Source organism: Mustela nigripes, chromosome 4 (assembly GCF_022355385.1).
Source record: "Mustela nigripes isolate SB6536 chromosome 4, MUSNIG.SB6536, whole genome shotgun sequence".
Taxonomy (NCBI): Eukaryota; Metazoa; Chordata; class Mammalia; order Carnivora; family Mustelidae; genus Mustela; species Mustela nigripes.
Window position 1 is genome coordinate 189,231,577 of NC_081560.1, and position 15,499 is coordinate 189,247,075.

General features: G+C 49.6%; 1 protein-coding gene across 1 annotated transcript in view; it reads left to right on the forward strand.

Moving 5' to 3' along the window:
• The window catches only part of MGMT (O-6-methylguanine-DNA methyltransferase), a 277,476-nt gene that overhangs the window by 252,972 nt on the left and 9,005 nt on the right, over positions 1 to 15,499 (forward strand). The gene's annotated exons all lie outside the window — the stretch shown is intronic.

A 15,499-nucleotide genomic window follows, 5' to 3' on the forward strand; every position in this document is an offset into this window, starting at 1 on the left:
TGGAGCACAGCCGCTGCCTTTGACTCCGTGGTGCATTCGAGTCGGTTAGCTTATGGGAAGGTCCGGTATGCTTGTGAGAGCAGGAGAATTAGAGAGGCAAGTAACCTCTTAGTATGGCCATGAAAATCCTCCTAAACGGGTCTTGAGGACCCCTAAAGCTCCCCAGACCACTCTTGGAGGACCAATATTCTAAAAGACCCCAAATTTTTATTGCTCCTAGAGGTTACTCCTTGTCTATATAAGGAGTCGTAAAAGTTAGAGTTGTGGGTTCTGGATTGTTTTTTAAGCTTATTTTCTTTTGAAGATTTACTTACTTATTTTGAGAGAGGGAGAGAGCAAGCAAGCAGGCTCCCTGCTGAGCTTGGAGCCCAATGTGGGGCTCGATCCCATGACCCTGAGATCATGACCTGAGCCAAAACGGAGTCTGACCCTCAACCAACCGACCCAACCAGGCACTCCTATTTTATTCTTTTTATTTATTTTTTTAAATATTCTATTTATTTATTTATTTCTCAGGGAGTGGGGGGCACAAGCAAACAGAGAGGCAGCAGAGGCAGAGAGAGAAGCAGGCTTCCCGCTGAGCAGGAGCCTGATGCAGGACTCGATCCCAAAACCCTGGGATCATGACCCTAGCCGAAGGCAGCCGCTTAACTGACTGAGCCACCCAGGTGCCCCTTTTATATTTTAAATCACATCCCAGATTCCCTCTTCTTGGCCTTTAGCTGGAGATGCTTACAGCTCCCTTGGACGGACTTGTCCTTCTACATCTGCTCCCCATATCTGTTAACCCCTTCCTCATACTGTGTCCGGTACCGTCGAGATCCAGAATCAGAGCTGAGCCCCATCCCATGTCCCCAAGGTGGCAGGAGAGGATTTCACGTCCGTGTGGACCTCAGGGGCCTGGCCAAAGGGGCAACATGACCTCACAGGTCCTTCTTTCTTCCCTGACCTGTGTTACCATTGCTCGGGGAAGGAAAATTTAAGACCCGAGCACCATATTTCTGGCAGCCGGGCCAAGTGCCTGCCTTCTGTGGGTCAGCAGTGCGTCTGTGGGACCGGATGCAGATTGCTGTGCTAGGAGACCACGCTTGTCTCCCAGGCTAGCAGGTGGAGCTGTGCATCCAGGACGCATCCCCAGCGGGCTCACCCTGCCAGGAGCAGTCACAGGCCAGGGCCGATGCCGCCTCTCTGCCCGGCCTGGTCGGGGGCAGCAGCCACCTGAGCTAGCCCGTAAGGGAGAGACAGGCGGGCAGAGCAGCGGAGGGCAGGAGGGTCTGCTGGGCACCCCTGTCCCCTGCCCAACTGCTCCTTGGTTAAGGATGCCTCACTGTGGGGAGAAGAGAAGGGAGTGACGGACAGAGGCCCTTAAATCCGCACGGCCCTACCGAGAGCAGTTTTTCACAGGTCAGCGGATAACCTCCGTGAGGCACACACCTACCTTCACACTCACCTGGTCCTACCAGGACGAACCCAAAACTGAGGGGCAGGAAGCCGCTCTCAGGGGTGAACCTCGGTGGTGGGTGCTGGCGATGCTGACCGTGTGGGACCCCCGTAAAGGGGACCTACACCTGAGAGCCTGGCCGCCCCGCTGGCCTGAGCTTCCTGGCCGGCTCCACCCTGAGCCGCGGACGCTTCTCACCCTCCGAGGAGAGGACAAGAGGCATGGCGCCTCTCCAGGATTCAGGAGGAAGAAGCAGGTTGCATGGTCCCTGGCACGTTCAATAAATGTTAGCGTTTGTTGTGACCATCAGATTTTTAAGCAAATTGACCAGAATTTCCAAATGCGTCTTTGAAATCACAGCCGAGCCCCGGTTTCCCCAGCATTGCTCAGAACGCTCGAGGAACTTCTCTTTCAGAACAGCCTTCCCGCCCTGCGTCTTGTGCCACCCACGAGGCATTCATTGTCTGCTCACTGTGTACCAGGAACTACATTCAGCACTTGAGAATACTGTTAGTGTTGGCAGATTTTCTTATCCGAGAATGGATTTGGCTTGTGGAAAGTGATCGAGAATTCAGCCCACCGAACACTGGTCATGAGGCCAGCAAAAAGGACCCACAGCACTTGGAACCACAGAATAGCAGACCGTCTTCACTTAACACCCTCTCCGTCGCCCAGAGCAGCGCACCCAGAGAGGTAGCCAAACACGTCCTGGAAAGGGGTAGCTCTTCTCCGAGGTCCCCTTTGAAAGGCACATGGCTTCGTCTGACAGCGTCCTGTTGGGTCGTCTGCAGACAGAGCCTTGTGCGCCGGTCGCCGCCTGGGCCCAGGCCCGTCCCTGTGGTCTCGCCAGCAGCCAGGACAGGAGAGCTCGCGTGTATTTGTCCCCTAGGGCTGCAGGGGCTTCTTGGGCTTAGAAGCAGGCGCACACGGGGGACCGTGAATGCCGTGTGGCTGCCCTGAGTTTCCCCGGGTGCAGGCACCAGCGCCTCTGGCTCGTCCAGTACCAAACTGGTCAGTCACGGAATGAAGCCTCAACACGGTCACCGTCTGTTCCCCAGAACCACAGCACTTGTGCTCCAATACCCCTGCTTGATGCGCACTTTCATTTCTTGGAGCAAACCATTAGGTGGACTCTGAGAAGGGAGTGCAGAAAGACTCATCTAGGACAGAGGCCTCAGCCAAGCCACTGAGCTTGGTGCTGGCTTGCAGACAGACAGACACCCTGTCACCGAAACCTGCTTCAGCCATGGGGTGCCTGAGTCCCATCCTCCAGGCCCAGAGAGCAGCAGACCTGAGTCTGAGGCGTCCAACCAGCGGTGTGGACAGTAGCCAGGCTTCAGCTCTGAGCCTTACAGTCATCCATCCAGTGAAAATAGTGATGCCGGCATCACAGGCTTAGTGGACAGTCCGCAGCCGTCCTGGGAGCTCAGGGAGCTCTGTGTCTGGTGGCTGTAGGGAAGGCGGGACCAGAGCTCGAGGCTGGGACAGGGCCCAGGCCGGCGTCTTCTTCCCATCCCTGTGCGGAAGTGCGCTGGGCTGTGCCCCAGAGGCCAGGACACCCCCATGTCTGCTGCGGAAGCCAGCCCACACTGGGGGAGCCAGGGACCCTAAAGCCTGAGAGCAGCGGGGAGGTGCCTCTGTGTTGTGAATGTGAGAGACCAGGCCTTCTGCCTCTGTCTGTGGCTTTCGTCATTCTGGCGCTGGCTGAAAAGCTATCACAGCCTCGGGGAGGTGGGTGGGCTCCACCGGGATGGAGTCTCCCAGTGTGCCTGGGAGCTGAGCCCTTGGCGGTGCCTGGGCCCCAGAGGTCCACACCCGCCAGAGGCGGTGGGGCCAGCTCTCGGCTCAGAAAGAGTTCTGGTTTAGCCGTTGTGGAGCAAGTAACAGCGGGACCACGTGGTGGCCTTTGCATGGCTCTAGATGGGAGCCTCCTCCTGCCTCTGAGGAGGCATCTTCCCCGGCTCGCCCAGTCGCCTTCCCAGGCTTGCCCTGTCAGCAGGGTCACTTCCGCTACCTGAAGTGCCCCCTACTCCTGCCCAGGGCACTGCTGCCGCCTGTCGGGACCCAGGCCCCTGTCAGTTCTGCTGTGTCCTTGCCGGGGGAGAGGACATGGGTGCACGCCATCCCGTGCCACCGGATCTCACAGGCGGTCCCATAATACATTAGAAATAAAGGTTGATGTGGAGCTCTATGCCCCGCAGCCCCTCTCTCCAGCCGGGAGTGGCCCCACGTTCCCTAGACAGAGCTCCTCCCGCAGTCCTGACCTGTCCACACCCAGCAGACTTCAGCTGGCAGAGCCGTGTCTGGTGTTGGTGACCTTGCGCTTGCTGTCCTGACCCAGATTCTGGCTCCACGTGGATTTTCACACCTTTGCGTGTCATAGCATACCCCGGCCATTGCAAGCACAAGCCTGTGCACCTGCACTCGTGCGACGCTCAGACACGTGTGTCTAGTTCACGCAGTTTGACTTGGTAGGGCACGGACCCACGGAAATGCCGTGTTGAGTTCTGAAGCTTTGGCGCGACCATCTGTAAACTTCGCTCTGCTTTCTCTCAAGTACTTGTGGGTCTGTGAAGACTACGACTACTACGTTGAAAAAAATCAAGTTATTTTTACTCCAGCAATGTTCTGTTTCATAGCTCCTGCGTGGTGCGTGTATGCTAGTGTGCGAAGGATCAGACTGATTATTGCCCGGTTTGCTGCAAGCGGTCCCTCCTAATGTCAGAAGCAGCAACTGATGGCAGTGACCTTGAAGTTCTAGAAGGCCCCTTGGTAGGCACACCCCTTAGTAGGCACACCCCAGGCCTGCTTAGCAGTGGCGTGACCTGCTCTAGCTCTCAGGACACATAGAGCTGAGCTGCTGGAGCTCTGCCCACAGGGAACCGAGGCAGGCCCGCTGGTGTCCTCGCCCTGCAAGACACTGCCCAGTTCCATGCCTGCGAGCTGGTGCCAAGGCCTCCTGAGCCCCGCCGCCCTGGCCAGTGCCAGCTGTTCTCCCCACCTGTGTCTGTGCGGCCGCAGGCCCCCGGTTGGGCTTGGTACCTAGGTCAGGACAGTGCACTCTGACAGAACCACGTCCCCAGCCATGTGCACAGGTTGAGCAGCTTTCTCTTGGCCTGGGTGGCCTTGGCCTTCTCTGCTAATTGCAGGAACACCTGAGTGGGCTTGGCAGGTTGAGGTAGATGCCCATGTAGTCCATTCTGGGTCCTGGCCGCACCAGTGGAAGCAGTGCTGCCCTATCTTCCCTGAGCACAGGGGCCAAGCCCAAGTGATTACAGGGAAGACGAGGCCCCGCTTACAACCCCCCCCCCCCATTCATCCAAGAGACGACAGCTAGATGCCTACTCTGGGTCAGCCCCGGCACTGGACTACTGGGATGGAGACTCACATGCAGGCCCTTGCTCCTGGTGAGCTGGGTCAGATAGAAGGGACCCTCATGGTGACCGTACTGAGAGCACTGGGGGCTGAAGGGGTCTTGCGGAGGAGAGATAGTTGGCAGGGGTTGTGACCTAGGCTCCATTCTAAGTGGGTATCTTGAACTTCAGGGAGACTGATTAAAGTAAAGGTGCTTAGAAAACATTTCTCTATGTTTTTCAGCTTATTTTTTAAATTAAGCTACAATAAAATCGACTTTTGGTGTACGGTGCTATGAATTTTAATATATACATGGATTTCTTTACCTGCCACCATAGTTAGGACTCGGGTCGCGTCCTCCTAAAAACGTCCTCCTGCCCCCGCCCCGTCGCCCACCTCCCTGCTGCCTCCTAGAAACCCCTGGTCTGTTCCCGTCCTCAGGAGAAGTCACGTGGACGGACTCACTGTCTGGCCTTTGGAGCCTGCCTTCTGTCCTCCAGCTTAATGCCTTCCAGATCCATCTAAACTGTTGTGTGTACCTACAGTTTCTGCCTTCTAATTGTCGTATTCATGGTGTAGATATGCCCTCGTTTGCTTACATGATTTTCTAACAGCCGTTCGACAGACGCGCGGTGCCGTCTCGCCGTGGTTTTAACTGGCATCTCCCAGCCAGGGCGTTAGGTCGCACATTTATTCGTGTGTTCATTAACCACTCAGCTGCCCTCCTTGGTGAGCTGTCAGTTCAAGTCTTTTGCCCATTTGTTAATTAGGTGGTTTGTTTTATTACTGTTGAATCTAGAGAGTTTTTTACATATCGTGGTTTTAAGTTCTTTGTTGGGTACGGTATTTCCAAGTATTTTCTCCCAGTCTGTATCTTGCCTTACAGTCTGCTAACACTGACTTGCACAGGCCAGTGTTGTTTTAGTTTCATTTTGATGAAGTCCAATCTATCTTTCTAATTTATGGGTTGTGCTATTGTTGACATGTGTAGGAACTTTTTGCCTAATTCCACAAAGATTTTCTTCTATAAAGTTTTACATTTAGAGGTAAAATCTGTTTTGAATTAATTTTTATAATGTATAAGGTTTCTATCAGGATTCAGTGTGTTGCATGTGGATATCCAGTTTTCCAATAGCACTTTTTGAGAATATCCTTTTGTACCTTGGTCAGAAACCATTTGGACATATTCGTATGGGTCCCTTGGAAATCTCTTTAGGTCCATATATGTGTTTATCCCTTTACAAATTTCACAGTATTTTGATTACAGCATAGTAAGTCTTTAAAACCTGCTAGTGTGATTTCTCCAACTTTTTTTTTTTTCTTTTCGAAAGTATTTTGAGTATTCAATCTCCTTTGCCTCTCCGTGTAAGTTTTAGAATCTGTTCATCTATAATATCTGCATTAAATCCCCCTGGGATTTTGACTGGCATGGAAATAATTTCATAGGTCAGTGTATGGAGAACTGAAACTTTTATATTGAGATTTTCTATCCATGAGCATGGTATTTCTCTCAAATTATTTAGGTATTCTTGATTTAACAGAATGTTATTTTCAGCATAAGTGTCTTGTGTATTATTTTAGATTCACATCTGAGTATTTTTGGTTGTAGCTATCATCAGTAACCTAGAGCTATGATTTTGGTGTGTTGAGTTTGTATCTAGTGACCTAGCTAAACTCATTCTATGATTTTTTTTTTGGTAGATTCCTGAGTATTTTGCCATAAATAATCATGTTGTCTATAAATAGGGACCATTTTCTTTTTTCCAAAATGTTTGACTTTTATTTATTTTTCTTGCTTTATTGCAGTGGCTAAAACTTCCACTATGATGTTGAACAGTAGGGGGCATCCTTGTTTCTTTCTTAATCTTGAGGGGAAAGCAGTCAGTTTTTCACTAGAAAATGTAATACTAGCTTTTGGTTTTGGTTTTCATTTTTTTTGTTTGTTTTTTTGTTTTTGTCAGTACCTTTTTCAGGTTGAGGACATTCCTGAGCACTTTCATCATGAACAGATGTTGAATTTTGTTAATATTTTATTTTTGCTTCAATTGATAAAATTGTTTTTCTTCATTAGGCTGTTAATATTGTGGATCATATTAGTTCATTTTTAATGTACTACATTTCTAGAGCAATTTTAGATTTTCAGGAAAAAAAATGAGAGTAAAACTGCCTCCCACCTTCCACCAGCCAGTTAATCGTTCAAGTGCAGTATACTGCAGAGAAGTACGAGAACCTCATGCCCCCGTGGGAAACAGCTTTACCAGGTGGAGTGGGTATATGAAATGGGAAACAGCTTTATCAGGTCGAGTGGGTGTATGAAATTCTTTCTGTCTTCCGTCTACTCCTTTCCAGACATACGTGGGTCACCACGTTCCCTCCCACCAACTTTAGTGGGGTTGTTCTTATGTTCACAAGTTGTAATACACTCAGATTCTCTTGTCACAGTCTGCGTTCATTCCGGGGATCCTCCAGTCTTCTAAATGCTTCTTTGTATGTTGTTAATTTGCATATATTGCCTATAAGGCTTTTCTGTGTCTATTGCTTTTCCTTTTCCAAAATGCCACATAGTCATACAGTATGAGCTTTCTCAGACTTGTTTCCTTCACTTAGCAATATACATTAAGATAACTCCGTGTCATTTGGGGGCTCTCTCTCTGTGTGACTGAATAGTAGTCTGTTGTATGAATGCTCCATAGTTTACCCATTTATCTCTTGAAGGATATCTTAGTTGCTTCCAGTTTTTACCAATAAATGAATAAGGCTGCCATAAGCACTTGTACACCAGTTTTTGTGTGGTCATGGGTTTTCAGATAAGTTGAGCAGATATTCAGGACTGCAGTTACTGGTTCATTTAGTAAACTTACGTTTAGTTTTGTAAGAAACTGCTGAATTTTCTCTGAAGTAGCTGTATCATTTTGCATTTTCATCAGAAGTGAATGAGTATCCCTGTCATTTCACGTTCTCATCAGCAATCATTACTGTCAAGATTGGGGTTGGTATGTGTAGCCATTCTAATAAGTGTATAATTCTATTTCATTGTTTTTTTAAAGATTAATTAATTAATTTATTTGACAGAGATCACAAGTAGGCAGAGAGGCAGGCAGAGAGAGGAAGGGAAGCAGGCTCCCTGCTGAGCGGAGAGCCCAATGCGGGGCTCGATCCCAGGACCCTGAGAGCATGACCTGAGCCTAAGGCAAAGGCTTAACCCACTGAGCCACCCAGGTGCCCCTATTTCATTGTTTTAATTTGTATTTTCTGATGACCAATAATTTTTAAAAATCTCTTCATATGCTTAAATGTATCCATCTATCTTCTTTGATGAGCTATCCTTTTGCCATTTTCTAATTGGGTTTATTTAGTTTCTTACTGTTGAGTTCTTAAGAATTCTTTGTATAGCTTGGTTACAAGTCCTTTATCAGATAGGTGTTTTGCAAATGTTCTTGCAGCCTGTGGCTTTTCTTCTCGCAGTCTTAACAGCACTTTTCACAGACCAGAAAATAATTTTAATAAGGTCCAACTATTTTTCTTTCATGGATCATATTGGGTCTATAAAAACTTTCCCCTAAACCCATAATTACCTAGATTTTTCTACTGTGTTACCTTCTGGAGGTTTTATAGTTTTGCCTTTTAGATTTAAGTCTGTGATCCATTTTTAGTTTTTGTGAAAGATGTCTGGCCTGTATCTAGATTCTTCTTTGCATTTGGCTGTCCAGTTGTTCCAGAGCCATTTGTTGGCCATACTGTCATCTTTTCACTGAATTGCTTTTGTTTCTGCATTGGGTGGATCTGTCTGTTCTGTCCCATTCATGTATGTATCTCCTCCTTCGTTACGGCGCCCTGTTTGATTACTGCAGCATTATATATAGGTTCAGTTTTCAAGTATTGAATCAGCTTTACGTTTCTCAAACTCCACTTAATTTTGCAGTCCCATTTTTTTATATATTGCGGAGTTTGATTTGCCAGTACTTTGTTGAGAAATTTTACATCTATGTTAATGAATAATATTAATCTATACTTTTCTGGATTTTGACTTTTTCTAGTTTTCAGGTTTTCCGCTTTCATGAAATGCCTTAGAAAGTATTCCCTTCTCTTCTGTTTTCTGTAGAAGATTATCCTGAGTTGATGTATTTCTTCTTTAAGTGTTTGATAGAATTTAGTGGTGAAATTATCTGGCCCTAGTGATCTCAGAAGATTTTAAACTCCACGTTCAGGCTCTTTGATACTTAAGGGCCTGTTCCAGTTATCTGCATCATCTTGGATGTGATTTGGCCGTTTGCAGTTTTTGACACATTGTGGTCTGTTTTATCTGTGTTGTTGAATATTGTGCATAGAGTTATTGTAAGAATACTTCATTCTCCAGTTAGTGTCTGTGATGTCAGGCTGACATCCCCTCTTTTAGGTCTGATGTTGATAACTTGTTTCTTCTCTTTTTATATCACTCTTGCTAAAGGTTTATCAATTGTATTGAACTTATCAAAGAAGCCAGTTTTGGTTTCATGTATTTTACTCTGATTTTTCTTATTTCAATTTCATCATTTTCTATTATTACCTTTATTTCCTTCCTTGGGTGTTTGTAGTTTTGGGGTGTTTTTTGCTCTTTCTTGTTTAAATTGGAAGCTTAGATTATTCATCTGAGACCCTTCTCTAATACATGCATAAGGGATGCTTGGGTGGCGCAGTCGGTTAGGCATCCGACTCTTGGCTTTGGTTCCAGTCATGATTGCGGGGTCCTGGGATGGAGCCCTACGTCCTGCTGCAGCTTGTGTGCAAACACGTGCTCTCCCTCTCCCTCAGATAAGTAAATCTTTAAAAGAATAAAAAGTAAAACATGCATTTAATGCTGTGTATTTCCCTCTAAGTGTTGCTTCTATGCTGCATTCTCAGTGTCATTCAGTTCGGTGTATCGTTTTGTTTCATTTCGTTTTTTTTTTAATATCCCTTAAGACCTCCTGTGACCCATGGGTTATTTGAAAGTGCCTTATTTGCGGGGTGCCTGGGTGGCACAGTTGCTTAAACATCTGACCCTTGATTTCGGCTCCGGTCGTGATCTCAGGGTCATGATCTCGGGTTGCGGTCTCAGGGTCGCGATTTCGGGTCGTGGTCTCGGGGTCGTGATCTCAGGCTCGTGGTCTCAGGGTCATGGTCTCAGGTCATGATCTCAGCTCGTGGTCTCAGGGTTGTGGTCTCAGGGTCGTGGTCTCAGGTCGTGATCTCAAGGTCGTGATCTCAGGGTTGTGGTCTCAGGGTGGTGGTGTCAGGTCGTGATCTCAAGGTCGTGATCTCAGGGTTGTGGTCTCAAGGTCGTGATCTCAGGGTTGTGCTCTAAGGGTCGTGGATGGAGCCCCGTGTCTGGCTCCAGGCTCAGCAGGGCATCTGCGTGGGATTCTCTCTGCCCCTCCCCCTGCAGATGCACATACTCTTTCTCCCTCAAATCAGAAATAAACCTTTAAAAATAAATAAATAAATAATAGTGCCTTATTTTCTCTCCAAACATTTGGAGGTTTCCAAATCTCCTTTCTTTTTGTTCTTGATATCCAGTCTAAGTCCATTATGATCAGAAAATATGACTTGAATGAATTCAATTATTTCAAATTTGTTAAAGTTTGTTTTATGACCCAGAATATGGTCTATCTTGGTCAGTTTTTTGTGTGCATTTGAAAAGAGTATATGTTCTGTTGTTATTGGGGACAGTGTTTTATAAATGTCAACTGAAACCAGTTGGTTGATAGTGTTTTTCATTTCTGTATCCTTCATTTTCTGTCAACTGTTAGTTATTAAAAGAGAAGTGAGTCTTCAAGTATGATTGTGAGTTGGTCAAATTCTCCTTTCAATCACCCAGGCGTCCTGTGAAGAGTTTGGTTTAGTTTTGGTTTTTTGTTTTTTAAGATTTTATTTATTTATTTGAGAGAGATCACAAGTAGGCAGAGAGGCAGAGGGAAGCAGGCTCCCCACTGAGCAGAGAGCCCGATGCGGGGCTCGATCCCAGGACCCTGAGATCATGACCTGAGCCGAAGGCAGAGTCTTAACCCACTGAGCCACCCAGATGTCCCGTGGTTTTGTTTTTTTCTAAACTGAATATAGAATTTGAGTTTCATCACTTCAAAATTGGTAGCTCACCTCCTTCTGACCTCTGCTGCTGATGAGAATTCTGTAGTCACTCAAACCCAAGTTCCTCTACAAATAACACATCCCTTTTCTCTGGTGGTTTTTGAGATTTTTTTTTTCTACGTTTAGGTTTCACCAGCTTCATCATATGTCTGGGAATAGATTCCTCTGGGTGTGTCCTGTCTGTGGTTTACTAGGCTTCTTACACCTGTCCTTGTAATAAATCTTTTGCCAGATTGGAGAAATTCTGGCTATGATTGGTTCACATTGTTTTGTACACCTTACCCTTTTTCCTTTTCTTCTGGAACTCCAATACCATGACTGTTCGACCTTTGGCTTTGTCCTGTGTGTCCTCGGGGCACTTTCTGGGTTTTCGTTGTTTGTTTTTAACATGATTTTCTCTGTTTTTCAGATCGGATAAGTTCTGTTGACTTAGTTCATGGACTCCTCCTCTGGCATCTGCCTCTTTGCGATTTGTTTTTGAAACTTTGCATCTTCTCATATGTTTCAAGGGTATTTTCCCTTCTTGCAGCATTTTTACCACAGATCCTTTAAAGTTGCTTCAGTCTCTTAAAATTTTGTCAGTTAATCCTCAAAACGCCAGGGAGAAGATGTCGTCAGTCGGTTCCAGCCGCTGGGTCCTCTCAGCCTTGATGTCTGTTGATTATCTTTCCCAAGATGAGCTGAGGTTTTCTTGCTGACTCTTTGCTTGCTCTGTTCGGGAAGTCGTTTTGGATTGGGTCGGGCTCACTCTGGCTCTCGGGGTCTGCGTCTCGGGGGAGTCCCGTGTGCAGCAGCACTTCTCTCGCCGAGGGGGCTCTCGGCCTGGACGGCTTCGGCTCCTGGGGTCCGACCAGGATTCCGCAGGGAGTGGTTTCCGTGGCCGCATCCTGTTCAAGCTGGCCAGCCGCGGAGCCCGTCGGGCCAGCCTGGATCCTTTCCTCAGTGCTCCGGGTCTCTGATTGAGGGTCAGATCCGCCCGTGTGCAGGTCAGTGCCGAGGCCGGGGATTGACACGCAGCTCCCCGGTGTGCGCCCCGTCTCCTCTCTCTCCACGGTCTCCCGGAAGTCCCGTTTGGTGTCCCCCGGTGATTTGACCTTACCTGCCCCACTCTGCCACACGCTTCCTGGGATTGTACCTCCACAGGGCACCGGGCGCGGCGGAGACAGAGTGGAGCAGCGGGGTCTGCCCACCTGTGGGGCCCCAGCTCCTCCCAGCAGAGAGGAACATAAGCCTCGGGCTTGCCTGGGAGCTGTGGTTCAAGAGTTCAGAGATAACACCAGAAAGCGAGGGGTTCCTCCACCCTGAGCATCGGGACGCCGTCCTCCCTCCTGGGGGTGGGTAAGCGCTCCCGGGTCCTCTGTGTGCCCCGGCAGCTCCTTTGGGGTTCAGGCCGCAGTGGGTCCGGGCTGCGGAGGACACGGGTGAGGTGGTACGCTCAGGCACTGTTCAGTGTTTCCGCAGATTCCTGTCCTCCTCCCCCGGCTGCCTGTGCCTCTTTACCTTCCACAGCCGTCTGCGTTCTGCCCAGGTTCTGGAAAGGCAGCCCGTAGAAAACTGGGTGCGGCGCCCCCCGCCCCCCCCGTTCCCTCTCATCCTCGCGTGCTTCCTCCCGGGCTCACTCCTGGACCTTCGGTCCTGGCTGCGCGAGCCGTCAGGCGGCATCAGGTCACGTCAGCCCTGTTCGCACTTCAGGATGCTTCGTATCAAAACACTCCTCTGGGGCGTCTGGGTGGGTTAAAGCCTCTGCCTGTGGCTCAGGTCATGATCCCAGGGTCCTGGGACCGAGCCCTGAACCAGGCTCTCTGTTCCCCAGAGAGCCTGCTTTCTCCTCTCTCTCTGCCTGATTCTGCCTACTTGTGATCTGTCTGTTTAATAAATAAATAAAAGCTTTAAAAAAAAAAAAAAAAAAAACAACTCTCCTCTAGATACCCGGGGTCAGAGAACTGGCTTCACACCCCAGGTTATCTGGGGCTCCAGGGTACCAGTCTGGGCACACCCTGGAAGGGAAAAGCCCTTGGAAACTTGAAAACCTGTCATATAGTCACAGTTTGTGCCGGGATACCAGGCCATTGGAGGCCACGGCAAGGGACTTCTGTGGGAGCTTGGGCTCTGCTCTCTGTGCACGGGGACGTGGCAGACACATCCTTGCCCAGCCCCCGGATAGCTGCTGCGACGTTCCGCTGGCAGGGCCCAGGGCGCCCGGCCTTATTGCGGCACCCGTGCACATGTACCTGCATAAGCTGCTGCCTTGTGGCCAAGAGCCCCGAGGCCTGGGTGGCTGAAAGATAGCCCTGTCCCGGAAACCGCACCCTGCAGCAAAGTTCACCTAGAAAGAATGATTCTGCCCCCAAGAACTCAAAAGCATGGGGCTCTCCCTCACTGGAGAAGAGGGGCTAAGTCTCAGCCTTGGTTTTAAAGAGAACCGGTCTCTGGGCACCGCCCTGCCGTGGACCAGCTGTTCTGAGGTTGGCTGGTGTCGTGCGGTGTTGTGTTGTGCGGTGTCATGTCGTGCGGTGCCGTGCAGTGCCGTGCGGGGTCGTGCGGGGCCCTGCCAGGCAGGGAGCTGTCGTGACAGCGTGTGTCACGGGAGGAGGCAGAGGTCCGGGGGAGGAAGACACTGGCCCCTGGTCAGTTCCTCCCATCAGCCATGTGTTGCTGGCATCCGCCGAGGCTCCCTAACCAGAGCCTCACCCCGCGCGTCGGTCTGGGTGCGCCACTGAACGCTCCCTGATCGCGACTCCCACACGGCGCGTGAGAAGAGCTTGCGAAAAACCCTGGTGTCCATGGCACAGGATGACGTCCTCCGTGGCCAGGGTTGGAAAACCACCTCATCGGCCCCTGGGAGGCTGATGACCTACAGTCCACCTGGAGAGGAGAGAGAAAGCAGTCTTGGTCGGGTTGGGTGTTCGTGGTGGCAGGGGTCAGTGGCCACCCACACGGAGACGACAGTGGCTATGTCCTTACGTAAAGGGAGAGCTAAGCAGCCATTTGGCCTCCAGCAGGGCTGACCCTGGTCCCACCGCAGAACACGGCCTGGCTGGCCGTCCTTGGAGGCCAGGAGAGGCAGGAGAAAGGACAGGGGCGGGAAGAAGGTGAAGTGGCCGGCCGAGGCCGCTCCGCACGGCTCCGGGTCGCGCCTGCTCCCTGGGGAGGGCCGGAGATGGGAGAGAGAAGCATCTTCGTCTCATGGCTGCCCTCTGGGCCGCCTGAAATGATGGTCCAGCGCTCAGGACTTACGTGGACACCTCGACCTCCTGAAGATCTATTTTCTGCATCCGTGTATGTTGATTTTCATGAGCAGGTGTTTCTCCGTTGTAGAAGGATATTTAACAACCGGAGGCGCCAGCCCCCCAGAAAGGACAGCAGTTTCGTGCTCTGACTTTGCCCGGGTGAGGGTTAAAGGCCCGGTCGCGAGAGCTGCTCCGACTAATTAGCGCATTTGCTCCCTGCAGGGTGAAATGGAGTTTTCAGATACGTTCACGAGGCGGTGCGCTGGATTGCTAAGTATTGTGCTCTTCGAGCTATTTTTCCTAGTACGTTGCCCGGTATGTGCAAGCTGAGAGATTATTTCCCACGGAAGACTGACAGCGAAGCTACAGATGTTTGAAAGACTCTGTGCCCGGTGCAGACATAACGCTTGTTTGAGGATGGGACACGGTCATGTCTGGAAGGGAGGGGCTGGGTGGCGTGGCCTGACCGCTGTGATCTGGTCGGGGCTGGCCCAGGAGCGTCTGTGCCCCGGGCAAGCTCACGCCCACACACACGCACACAGGGCTCACCCTCGTCCTCCAGGTCTGGTACCGTTCCAGGCTCTTCTCCTGGAAATCCCGGCGGCACCACAGAAGACCACCACGGACGCCTTGGCGCTCTCCCAGGAAGGCCGGACACGGGGCCTCTGCGGCCTGCGCTGCTCTCCGGGCTGCTTTCCTCAGACCAAGGGCCCCCCGAAGTCGCTCCCTCCCCAGATTACCACCTGGCAGCCTGCCTTCTCTGGTTTTCTTCCTCTTTTTCCTTTTTTTGTGTTTTTGTCTGTTTGTTTTTGAGTGAGGGTAACAGCAGCAACAATGACGCTGATCAACACTGTGATTTCAGAACCGGTTCTGAGGAAATCACGGTAAACAGAGTGTGTTTGCCTAAGGAAACCCTCCGAGCAATCAACCAGTAACACAACGCGTGTGCTAATGAACCCAAAGCTGTTAATGTGGTTTCTTCAGTTAAATTGATTCATGAATTTTGAAGAGAACATTATCTAATGAATTTTCTTTGAATAGAAAGCAATTAAAAGGACAAATCAGTCTGATTAACCCCAAAGTCACCCTCCTGCCACAAATGGTGTACAGTTTGAAATTATATCATAAAAAACTGGAGCACATTTGCTATCTTTCTGCCCTCGACTAATCCATGTAAATTAATGAACAACAAAGTTAATTTCTTTGATGACCCTGTTCTAGTATCACCTGGATTATGCTGATGTTTAATTTGCTTAATGTTATAATAAAGACTAAACAGATTTTTTTTTCCAGTGAAGTGATTATCATTCCCTTCAGTTAAGAAGTGATTTTTATTATTTAACACGCATGTAAGGGTGTGTTTTCTTTA